This window comes from Sminthopsis crassicaudata, chromosome 3, assembly GCF_048593235.1.
Source record: "Sminthopsis crassicaudata isolate SCR6 chromosome 3, ASM4859323v1, whole genome shotgun sequence".
Lineage (NCBI taxonomy): Eukaryota > Metazoa > Chordata > Mammalia > Dasyuromorphia > Dasyuridae > Sminthopsis > Sminthopsis crassicaudata.
The window spans coordinates 642,873,050-642,885,556 of NC_133619.1; the positions used below are offsets into that span (position 1 = coordinate 642,873,050).

Consider the following 12,507-nt stretch of genomic DNA (forward strand, 5'->3'; position numbering starts at 1 on the left):
AGTGTGTGTTGCCTTGGGCCGTATCCACCCACTTGTCAATCTCTTAACTATTCTCAGGTGGTAGCTGAGGCCACACCCCCTGGTGCCGAGTCTGCTGAGTCACCCCCAGGATCGGGGAAAATCTAATTTGAGTTTTAAAATATTTTGGCTTTCTCTTCTGAACTGCTAAATAATTAGCAGAGAAGAGCTAACAGCCTGTGCCAGATTCCTTTACCTCAGTGGCTTCTCTGATCCCAGAGCCCTTCCCAGCGCAATAGGCGCAGTGTGCCCCTACCCCACCGTCTGTGCTGGTCTTTCTTATTCCTCCCCTGAGAACTGACCTTTCCTGTTGAAACTCCAGATTCTCTTCAGCTGGTAAGTCGTGCTTCCAGTCCTTGTGGTATCTATCAGTCCTGAGCTAATTCTGAGACTTAATTTATCTAATTGGTTGCGAGGGAGTGAGGACATTCACTGAGTCGTGTGTTTCTTCTCCGCCATCTTGGCCATATCAGCTCTTTTCTCAGAGCAAAAAACTAAAAATTGAGTGGATGTCCATTAATTAGAGAATGGCTAAATAAATTCTGGTATTTGATTATGATGAAAGATTTTTCTGGAGGAAATGATGAGTAGGACGTTATCAGAAAAACCTGTAAAGGCCTCCATTGTAGGGGTCCAACCTCGGCAAGGGGGTCCAGGGAGCTGAGCAGGGAGGAATAGGGTCAGTGTCAAGGGAAGACAGGAGTCAGGGGGTAGTTTGAGTGAGGAATTGATGGAAGTGATGCTCCCACTTCTCTCAGGTTCCTTCAGGCTTTATTTTTATACTAGATCATGATCATATATATTTCTTTATGTCAACATAGTCTTCAGAAATGTGTCTGATTTATTGGCCTTTATGTGTTACTACATTTGACATGTAGTATTTGAATAAGTTTTTTATGGTAAAATGTTAATTTTTGATTATATTACGTGAAGCTAATAACAAAAGGTAAATGTTATGCAAGGTTAAATGTCAGTGAATTTTGTTAGTTTACTTATGTCTTCTTTGTCAATTCTATGGATTGTTTGATTCCTCTATTTCCCTGACTTGGAACCATACACATAGGCATTTAGGGCAATTCCTAGTTATACTTTAATCATCTTTTGGTTCCTAGGCATACTGATCTTTTGTGAGTCTAAGTTGGTAAATACCATTATTTCCTAGACCTTTGGATCTCTACCCATAGTAACAATGCTTTCCATGGTGTTCTCCCCTTTATCAGTTGTCTCCGTGAGAGATTAGTTTTATTAGGACAGAAGTATCCATGAGGAATCATTTCTAGTTAACTTGCCCAAATTCCCCTTGTCACCAGATTTTGTAAGATAATATTTAGTGCTGTAATCAAGCCAATTATTACTAATATAGGAAATAGTGGTCCACTAATGAGAATCATAGAAGGAAATGCTCCTGTATGAGTGCTGTGCACATTTGATCTCAGTGCTGGGCTTTGCCAATCAGCTTAGACATTGCGGCTTTCAACACTCCATGAGCCCAAGCACAGTGAAATGTACTATATATATAGTAATAGCAAAGTTGTGGGATGATCAGCTGCGAATGACTTCACTATTCTCAGCAAAACAATAATCCAAGATTACTCTGAAGGACTTATGATGAAAACTTCTCTTCACACCAAGAGAAAGAACAGATTGTGTCTAAATACAAGTTGAAGGATAGTTTTTTTAAAAGAAAAACTATGGACTTCTGGCTAAGATGGCGGTGTGGAGGCAGACAGCTGCTTGAGCTTCATGTTTTCTCTCAGGACTTACTTCATGACAAGCCTCAGAGTTAATGCTTGACCAGAAAAGAAACCCACAAATAATCACCAAGAGAAGACATCCTTGAAATTCGCCAGAGAAGGTCTGTATTTGCTCGGGGGAGGGTTGAACAGACTGGGCACAGACTGAGGGCAGGCAGCCAGAGTGAGACAGACAGCTCACACAGCTCAGACCCCAGGGGGGAGGGGTCCGATCTCTGCTGTTTCTGCTAAAGGACTTTTTCCCCAGTGTGGATATTTTGTCTTGGCAGCAAGCCAGGAGCAGGAAGAGGGTGTAAACACCGGAGGTGAAGATTAAAACCCCGGAAAGCTAGCAACTCTCAGAACCGGCTACCCCCAACCCCCACCTGGAGTGACTCAGCTCGTTCTCAGAGCCTCAGATCGCAGATGCAGCCCAGCCATCACTGTTCTGTTAGTGGCTCTCTGCTGCTCAACACCCAGTCTGTAGAGGAAGCCCATTAACACCATCCAGTCCCAGCCCCCGCAAAACAGACCAATTGTTTCTCTTGTCAATTTGTTTTCTTCCATTCCGCTCTTGACAAAATGAACAAAAAATTCAAAAGGGCTCTAACCATTGACAGCTTCTGTATGGAGAGAGCAGACTTCAAATACTGAGGAGACTAAAAACAGACTTTCCACAGAGGAATCCCCTAAGGGGTATATGAACTGCTCCTCAATACAAAAGAGTCTCATAGAGGAAATCAAAAAGTCTCTCACAAGAGAGCTAGAAGAGAAATGGGAAAATGAAAGGGAAGCTTGGAAAGATAGCCTGGAGAAGTCATCCAGAGTGAATAAAGAGATCAAATCATTGAGAAACAAAATTAGTGAATTAGAAAAGGTAAACAACTCCAAGGAAAACAGGATTAGTGAGCTGGACAAAGAAATCAGATCTCTAAAAAATAAAATGGATGAAATGGAAAAAAATTCCATAGAAGATAAAAACTCAATTGGACAATTACAAAGAGATATAAAAAAAGTGAGTGAAGAAAATACATCATTGAAAATTAGACTGTAACAAGTAGAAATGAATGACTTAAGGAGAAACAAAGAGGTAGTCAAGAAAACCAGAGAAATTGAAAAGAATGTCAAGTACCTTACTAGAAAGACAACAGACCTGGAAAACAGATCCAGGAGAGACAATTTGAGAATAATCGGACTCCCTGAAAAATGTGAGGAAAAAAAGAGCTTGGACATCATTTTTGAGGAAATTATCAAAGAGAACTGCCCAGACGTTCTGGAAACAGAGGGTAAAATAGACATTGAAAAAATTCATCGTTCACCTACTGAAAGGGACCCTAAAATCAAAACGCCAAGAAATATAGTGGCCAAGTTCAAGAATCATCAGACAAAGGAAAAGATATTGGAAGCTGCTAGAAAAAAGCAATTCAGATATGGAGGAGCCACAATAAGGATAACCCCGGATCTAGCAGTGTCCACATTAAAAGAACGAAGGGCCTGGAACATGATGTTCCAAAAGGCTAAGGAACTTGGTATGCAGCCAAGAATAATGTACCCAGCAGAAATGAGCATTGTTTTCCAGGGAAGAAGATGGACATTTAATGAAATAAATGAATTCCATCTATTTTTGATGAAAAAACCAGACCTACATAAAAGGTTTGATCTTCAAATACAGAACTCAAGAGATTTCTAAAAAGGTAAAAAGAAATCTTGAGAACTATACTTCTGCCATAAAAATATGTAAAGAACATATGTATAATTTGTCCTAGAAACTAGAGGTGGAAAGGAAATTATATCATAAAAAGGTGTAAAGTGGTGGTACTACATCTCACGAAGAGGCAAAGGTAACCTTTTATATCTGAGAGAAAGAAAGGAGAGAGATGAACTTAGTGTGTATCAATAGACATATTCGATTTATGGTGAAACTTCTTCCACTTCATTGAAAAGTGAGAGGGAAGGAGTAAGCTAAGGGGAAGGGAATACAGAAATTGTGAGGAAAAGGGGTAAAATAAGGGGAGGATCTTTAAGGTGGGGGAGGGATCCTAAAAAGGGAGGGCTGTGAAAAGCAAGTGGTGTTCACAAGTTTAATACTGGGTAGGGGGGTAAGAAGAAAGGAAAGGGGAAAAACATAAGCAGGGGTTAATAGGATGGCAAGCAATATAGAATGACTAAATGTGACTAAATAAATGTGAATGGGGCAAACTGCCTCATAAAGAGGAAGCAGTTAGCAGACTGGATTATAAGTCAGAATCCTACTATATGTTGTTTATAGGAAACACACCTGAAACAGGGTGAGACATTCAAACTAAAAGTAAAAGGGTGGAGCAGAATCTACTATGCTTCAGGCAAAACCAAAAAAGCAGGAGTAGCCATCCTCATCTCAGATCAAGCAAAAACAAAATTTGATCTAATTAAAAGAGATAAGGAAGGGCATTATATCCTGCTAAAGGGTAGCATCAATAATGAAGCAGTAACAATATTAAAGATATATGCACCAAGTGGTGCAGCATTTAAATTCTTAAGAGAAATTAAGAGAGTTGCAAGAGGAAATAGATAGCAAAACTATAATAGCAGGAGATCTCAACCTTGCACTCTCAGAATTAGATAAATCAAACCACAAAATAAATAAGAAAGAAGTCAAAGAGGTAAATAGAATACTAGAAAAGTTTGATATGATAGATCTTTGGCAAAAGCCAAATGGAGACAGAAAGGAGTATACTTTCTTCTCAGCAGTTTATGGAACCTATACAAAAATTGATCATATACTAGGGCATAAAAACCTCAAAATCAAATGCAGTAAGGCAGAAATAGTAAATGCATCCTTTTCAGACCACAATGCAGTCAAAATTACATTTAACAAAAAGCCAGGGGAAAATAGACCAAAAAATAATTGGAAACTTAATAATCTTATACTAAAGAATGATTGGGTAAAACAGCAAATCATAGACATAATTAATAACTTCACCCAAGAAAATGACAATAATGAGACATCATACCAAAATGTGTGGGATACAGCCAAAGCAGTAATAAGGGGAAGTTTTATATCTCTACAGGCCTACTTGCATAAAATAGAGAAAGAGAGGGCCAACAAATTGGGCTTACAACTAAAATTGCTAGGAAAGGAACAAATTAAAACCCCTAGACAAACACAAAACTTGAAATTCAAAAAAATAAAAGGTGAGATTAATAAAATTGAAAGTAAAAAAACTATTGAATTAATTAATAAAACTAAGAGTTGGTTCTATGAAAAAAAACAACAAAATAGACAAACCCTTAGTAAACCTGATTAAAAAAAGGAAAGAGAAAAAGCAAATTGTTAGTCTGTAACGTGCTCTCCTGGCAGTTACAATTACTAGTCTGTCCTAGGCCCAACAGAGTACCTTTGACCAGTGACCTTTGCAGTGTGAACTCTACCCGGCTCGCCTCCTCTGAGGCCTTCAAAGGTCTCTGGCCACAATCTCTTGAATCTATAGTTTACTAACCGGTAGCGCACTCAAGAACAGCCACGTGTAATCTTAAAAGCCTTTATTATACCTACTCACATAATGCCCTGACTGATGCCCTGACTTGTTGGTTTCCTAGTGAACACCTGGTCAGAAGACCCACATGTTCACTACCAAAATACTTACCTCTTTTGGCTATCCATCTTGGCTTGGCCACCCAGGCTAGGAAGCCAGGGTGAAGAGCGCAAGGTTAAAGAGAGTGACTGCTGTCTGCAGTGGGCTTATAAAGGGCCTGTGAGGTCACACACACAGCCTATCAGCAAGAGAGTCACCCATTACGAAGCTCTCTCAAAATGGACAGGATCCCACCTACAAGGCAGTCCTAATATCCACAGAAATTACTTCTGGGCCTCAATATCGCGATGTGCCGTGTCCGCCCACTTAAAGGGCCCTTAAATTAGTCTTGTAAATGAAAAGGGAGAACTCACCACTAATGAAGAGGAAATTACAACAATAGCTAGGAGCTACTTTGCTCAAATTTATGCCAATCAATGAAATGGAAGAATACCTTCAAAAATATAGCTTGCCCAGATTAACAGAGGAAGAAGTAAGTAGCCTAAATAGTCCCATCTCAGAAAAAGAAATAGAACAAGCTATTAACCAACTTCCTAAGAAAAAATCCCCAGGACCAGATGGATTTACATGTGAATTCTACCAAACATTTAAAGAACAACTAACTCCAAAGCTATATAAACTATTTGAAAAAATAGGGATTGAAGGAGTCCTACCAAATTCCTTTTATGACACAGACATGGTACTGATACCTAAACCAGGTAGATCAAAAACTGAGAAAGAAAACTATAGACCAATTTCCTTAATGAATATTGATGCTAAAATCTTAAATAAGATATTAGCAAAAAGACTTCAGAAAATCATCCCCAGGATAATACACTATGACCAAGTGGGATTTATACCAGGAATGCAGGGCTGGTTTAATATTAGGAAAACTATTAGTATAATTGACCATATTAATAATCAAATTAATAAAAACCATATGATCATATCAATAGATGCAGAAAAAGCATTTGATAAAATCCAACATCCATTCCTACTAAAAACGCTTGAGAGTATAGGAATAAATGGACTATTCCTTAAAATAATAAGGAGCATATATTTAAAACCTTCAGTAAACATCATATGTAATGGCGATAAACTAGAACCTTTCCCAGTAAGATCAGGAGTGAAACAAGGTTGCCCACTATCACCATTACTATTCAGTATAGTACTAGAAACTCTAGCCTCAGCAGTAAGAGCCAAGAAAGAGATTCAAGGAATTAGAGTAGGAAAAGAGGAAATCAAATTATCACTCTTTGCAGATGACATGATGTTATACTTAGAGAACCCCAAAGACTCTGCTAAAAAGCTATTAGAAATAATTCAGAGTTTTAGCAAAGTGGCAGGATACAAAATAAATCCACATAAATCTTCACCATTTTTATACATTACCAACACAATCCAACAGCAAGAGATACAAAGAAAAATTCCATTCAAAATAATGGTCGATAGTATAAAATATTTAGGAATATATCTACCAAAGGAAAGTCAGGAATTATATGAGTAAAATTACAAAACACTTGCCACAAAAATAAAGTCAGATTTAAATAACTGGAAAGATATTCAGTGCTCTTGGATAGGCCGAGCGAATATAATTAAGATGACAATACTCCCTAAACTAATCTATTTATTTAGTGCTATACCAATCAGACTCCCAAGAAAATATTTTAATGACCTAGAAAAAATAACAACAGAATTCATATGGAAGAACAAAAGGTCGAGAATTTCAAGGGAAGTAATGAAAAAAAATTAAATGAAGGTGGTCTAGCTGTACCTGATCTAGAACTACATTATAAAGCAACAGTCACCAAAACCATTTGGTATTGGCTAAGAAATAGACTAGTTGACCAGTGGCATAAGTTAGGTTCACAGGGCAAGATAGTGAATAAAAATAGCAATCTAGTGTTTGACGAACCCAAATATCCCAAATTTTGGGATAAGTATTCATTATTTGACAAAAACTGCTGGGAAAATTGGAAATTAGTATGGCAGAAACTAGGCATGCACCCACATTTAACACCACACACTAAGATAAGATCAAAATGGGTCCAAGATTTAGGCATAAAGAGGGAGATAATAAATAGATTAGAGGAACAGAGGATAATCTACCTCTCAGACTTGTGGAGGAGGAAGGAATTTGTGTCCAAGGGAGAACTAGAGACCATTATTGATCACAAAATAGAAAATTTTGATTGCACCAAATTAAAGTTTCTGCACAAACAAAACTAATGCAAACAAGATTAGAAGGGAAGTAACAAATTGGGAAAACATTTTTACAGTTAAAAGTTCTGATAAAGGCCTCATCTCCAAAATATACAGAGAACTTACTTTAATTTATAAGAAATCAAGCCATTCTCCAATTGATAAATGGTCAAATGATATGAACAGACAATTTTCAGATGATGAAATTAAAGCTATTTCCACTCATATGAAAGTGTTCCAAATCACTATTGATCAGAGAAATGCAAATTAAGACGACTCTGAGATATCATTACACACCTGTCAGATTGGCTAAGATGACAGGAACAAATAACGATGAATGTTGGAGGGGCTCTGGGAAAACTGGGACACTGATGCATTGTTGGTGGAGTTGTGAAAAATTCCAACCATTCTGGATTGCAATCTGGAATTATACCCAAAAAGTTATCAAAATGTGCATACCCTTTGACCCAGCCATATTACTACTGGGCTTATATCCCAAAGAAATACTAAAGAAGGGAAAGGGACCTGTATGTACCAAAATGTTTGTGCCAGCCCTTTTCATGGTGGATAGAAACTGGAAAATGAATGGATGTCCATCTATTGGAGAATGGTTGGGTAAATTATGGTATATGAATGTTATGGAATATTATTGTTCTGTAAGAAATGACCAACAGGAGGAATACAGAGAGATTTGGAGAGACTTATATCAATTGATGCTGAGTGAAATGAGCAGAACTAGGAGATCATTATGCACTTCAACAATGATATTGTATGAGGATGTATTCTGATAGAAGTGGATATCTTCAACATAGAGAAGAGCTAATCCAATTCCAATTGATCAATGATGGACAGAATCAGCTACATCCAGAAAAGGAACACTGGGAAATGAGTGTAAACTGTGAGCATTGTCTTTTTGTTTTGTTTTGTTTTGTTTTGTTTTGTTTTGTTTTGTTTTGTTTTGTTTTGTTTTGTTTTGTTTTGTTTTGTTTCTCTTCCCAGATTATTTTTACCTTGCGAATACCATCCTTCCTTTGCAACAACAACAGCAACAAAATTCAGTTCTGCACATATATATTGTACCTAAGATATACTATAAGATATTTAATATGTATGGGAATGCCTGCCATCTAGGGGAGGGGGTGGAGGGAAGGAGGGGAAAAACTTGGAACAGAAGGGAGTACAAGGGATAATGTTAAAAAAAAAAAAACAACTACCTATACATATGTACTGTCAAAGAAAATGTTATATTTATAAAAACTAATTTTAAAAATGTTCAAAAAAAATAAATGAAAAACTATTTATCTTGATGCTTATTTTTTGGGGAAGAAGATCTATGTTTTCTTTTGCAATATGCTTTCTATGAGCAAGTTTTATGTAACTTCTCATATGCATTATCAATGAGGAGGGAAGAAAGAGAGAAAGGGAAAGAATTTGGAACCAAAGGAAAATAAAGATCATAAAGAAAAAATAACTTAGATCTGTATCCAGGCTCTATCAATTCTCTTTCTGACAATAGATCATGTGTTTTATCATAAGGCCTAACGAATTGTCTTGGATCACTGTATGGCTGAGAATAGCTGAATTATTCACAGTTCATCATCACACAATATTGTTATTTCTGGGTGTAATCTTCTGCTTTTGCTCATTCATTTCACTTTGCATCAGTTCATATAAGTTTCAAAGTTGCTCTTAAAACAGAATCGCTGTTCCTGTATGCAAAATTATTTTGGTTCTGCTCCCTTTGCTCTTAATTATTTGATGCAAGTCTACCTTTTTTTTTTCCTAAGATCTCTGAGTTCATCATTTCTTATAGCACAGTAGTATTCCATTACAATAATATACCACAACTTCTTCAATCATTTCCCAATTGATAGGTGTCTGCAAATTCCAGTTCTTTGCACCACACAAAGAGCTACTCTAAATAGTTTAGAAGATATAGGATCTTTTCCTTTTTTCCTGATCATTTGAAAAAATACACCAAGCAGTGGTATTGTCGATCAAAGGGAATTTAATAATTCTGAGTAAAATTTTACATTGCTCTGCAGAATGATTAAATCAATTCACAATTTCATCAAAAATGAGTTAACATCCCAATTTTTCCACATTCCCTCCAACACTTGTTGCTTTTCCCTTCAATCATTTTAGCAAATCTTGTTGTTCTATAATGACATCTCAAAGTTGTTTTAATTTGAATTTTTCTAATCAATGATTTAGATATTTTTTCATAGGCTCATAAATGTGATTCTAGAATAGAAAACTGCCTGTTCATATCCTCTAACCATCTATCAGTTGGATGGATAGTGACTCATATTCATATAGATTTGACAATGTTTTATATATATGTATACTATATATATATTTATGTATATTTGATATATGAAACCTTTTTTTCTGAGAACTGCCTATAAAATTTCTCCTCCCAATTTTGGCTTTACTTCTGATCTTGGCTACATTTCTTTTATTTGTACAATCCCTTTTTAATTGAATGTAAGTACAACTATTCATTTTACACTTGATTGTGTTTCCTCTCTCTTATTTATTCATAAATTATTGCCTATATATAAGTTTTGTAAGTGACATGTTTCAGTTTTCAAATTTTCTGATAATATATCTCTTTGTAACTAGATTATATATGCATTTTAATCTTATCTAGGTAAATGGAGTAAGACAATGGTCTGTGCCCATTACTATGCCATATTGATTTTCATTTTTCTCAAAAATTTTTATCAGAAAATAACTTCTTATCCCAAAATCTTAAGTTTTCACATTTTTTTCAATTACTAATTACTATATTTATTTGCTGCTATAAATTGTTTCTACTTTCTGTCATTGATCTGCCTTCCTATTTCTTAATACTACCTGATAGTTTTTACAATTATTGCTTGATAAGATACTAGTACTACTAAACTTCCCTCCTTACATTAAAAAAAAAATTCCTTTGATATTCTTGACTGTTCTTACAAATGAATTTTGTTACTTTTTCTAATTCAGTAAAATAATTTTTTGGTAATTTGATTAGGATGGCATTGAATTTATAAATTAGTTTGGGTAAAATTATCATTTTTATTATATTGCTTCTGTCTATCCATGAACATTTAATATCTCTCCAATTTATAGTTGATTTTGTTTGTATAAAAAGTTTTTTATATAATTTATTTATATACTTCTTACATTTCTTTTGGCATATATGACACCTTTTTTCTGAGAACTGTCTATAAAATTCTTCCTCCCAATTTTTGGCTTTCCTTCTGATCTTGGCTATATTTCTTTTATTTGTACAATCCCTTTTTAATTGAATGTAGGTACAACTATTCATTTTACACTTCATTGTGCATATACTCCCAGGTAGTTTATATTATCTTGAGCTATTTGAAATGGGATATTTCTTACTATTTCTTCTTGCAGAGTTTTGTTTGTGATACATGGGAATGCTGATGAATTGTGTGGATTTGCTTCACATCCTGCTACTTTCCTAAAGTTATTGTTTCCACTAACTTTTTAGTTGTGATATGGGTTGAGATACCTTTAAGATTCCTTTTTGATTCCCAACCCCCACTCCCCCATGGCTAAAGAAGCTAGGATCTTTGATTCACAAGTCCTGGTAAAAAGCACTCTTTTTTTTTTAATAATTCAAGCTCATATTTTTAAAATTAATTTTATAATTATAATTTTTTGACAGTACATATGCATGAGTAATTTTTTTTTTTTACGACATTATCCCTTGTATTCATTTTTCCAAATTTTCCCCTCCCTCCCTCTACTCTCTCTCCTAGATGACAGGCAATCACATACATATTAAATGTGTTACAATATAACCTAGATACAATATATGTGTGTAAATCCAATTTTCTTGTTGTATGGTAAGAATTGGATTTCGAAGGTATAAGTAACCTGGGTAGAAACAGTAGTGCAAACAGTTTACATTCAATTCCCAGTGTTCCTTCTCTGGGTGTAGCTGTTTCTGTCCATCATTGATCAACTGGAAGTGAATTGGATCTTCTTTATGTTGAAGATATTCACTTCAATCAGAATATATCGTCATCCAGTATTGTTGTTGAAGTTGTATAGTGATCTCCTGGTTCTGCTCATTTCACTCAGCATCAGTTCATGTAAGTCTCTCCAACCCTCTCTGTATTTATCCTGCTGGTCATTTATTACAGAGCAATAATATTCCATAACATTCATATACCACAATTTACCCAAGCATTCTCCAATGGATGGACATTCATTCATTTTCCAGTTTCTAGCCACTACAAAAAGAGTTGCCGCAAACATTTTGGCACATACAGGTCCCTTTCCCTTCTTTAGTATTTCTTTAGAATATAAGCCCAGTAGTAGCACTGCTGGATCAAAGGGTATGCACAGTTTGATAAGTTGTTGGGCATAGTTCCAGATTGCTCTCCAGAATGGCTGGATTCTTTCACAAATGCACCAACAATGCATTAGTGCCTTCGTTTTCCCACATCCCCTCCAACATTCATCATTATCTTTTCCTTTCATCTTAGCCAATCTGACAGGTATGTAGTAGTATCTCAGAGTTGTCTTAATTGGCATTTCTCTGATCATAATGATTTGGAACACTCTTTCATATGAGTAGATATAGTTTCAATTTCTTCCTCTGAGAATTGTCTGTTCATATCCTTTGACCATTTATCAATTGGAGAATGGTTTGATTTCTTATAAATTAGAGTCAGTTCTCTATATATTTTGGAAATGAGGCCTTTATCAGAATCTTTAACTTTAAAAATATTTTCCCAATTTGTTACTTCCCTTCTAATCTTGTTTGCATTAGTTTTATTTGTACAAAATTTTTTTTAATTTGATGTAGTCAAAATCTTCTATTTTGTGATCAATAATGATCTCTTGTTCTCATTTGCTCTCCTGCACAGGTCTGAGAGGTAAACAATCCTCTGTTCCTCTAATCGATTTATGATCTCATTCTTTATGCCTAAATCCTGGACCCATTTTGATCTTATCTTGGTATATGGTGTTAAATGTGG

At 35.6% G+C, this 12,507-nt stretch overlaps 1 protein-coding gene across 1 annotated transcript in view; it reads left to right on the forward strand.

The window, feature by feature from the left end:
* Positions 1 to 12,507, forward strand: part of LOC141560032 (sulfotransferase 2A1-like) — a 31,712-nt gene continuing 19,205 nt past the window's right edge. Inside the window, exon 1 of the mRNA XM_074297664.1 lies at positions 1 to 354. The gene's annotated coding sequence lies outside the window, so the exon portion shown is untranslated. The remainder of the gene's footprint in view (positions 355 to 12,507) is intronic.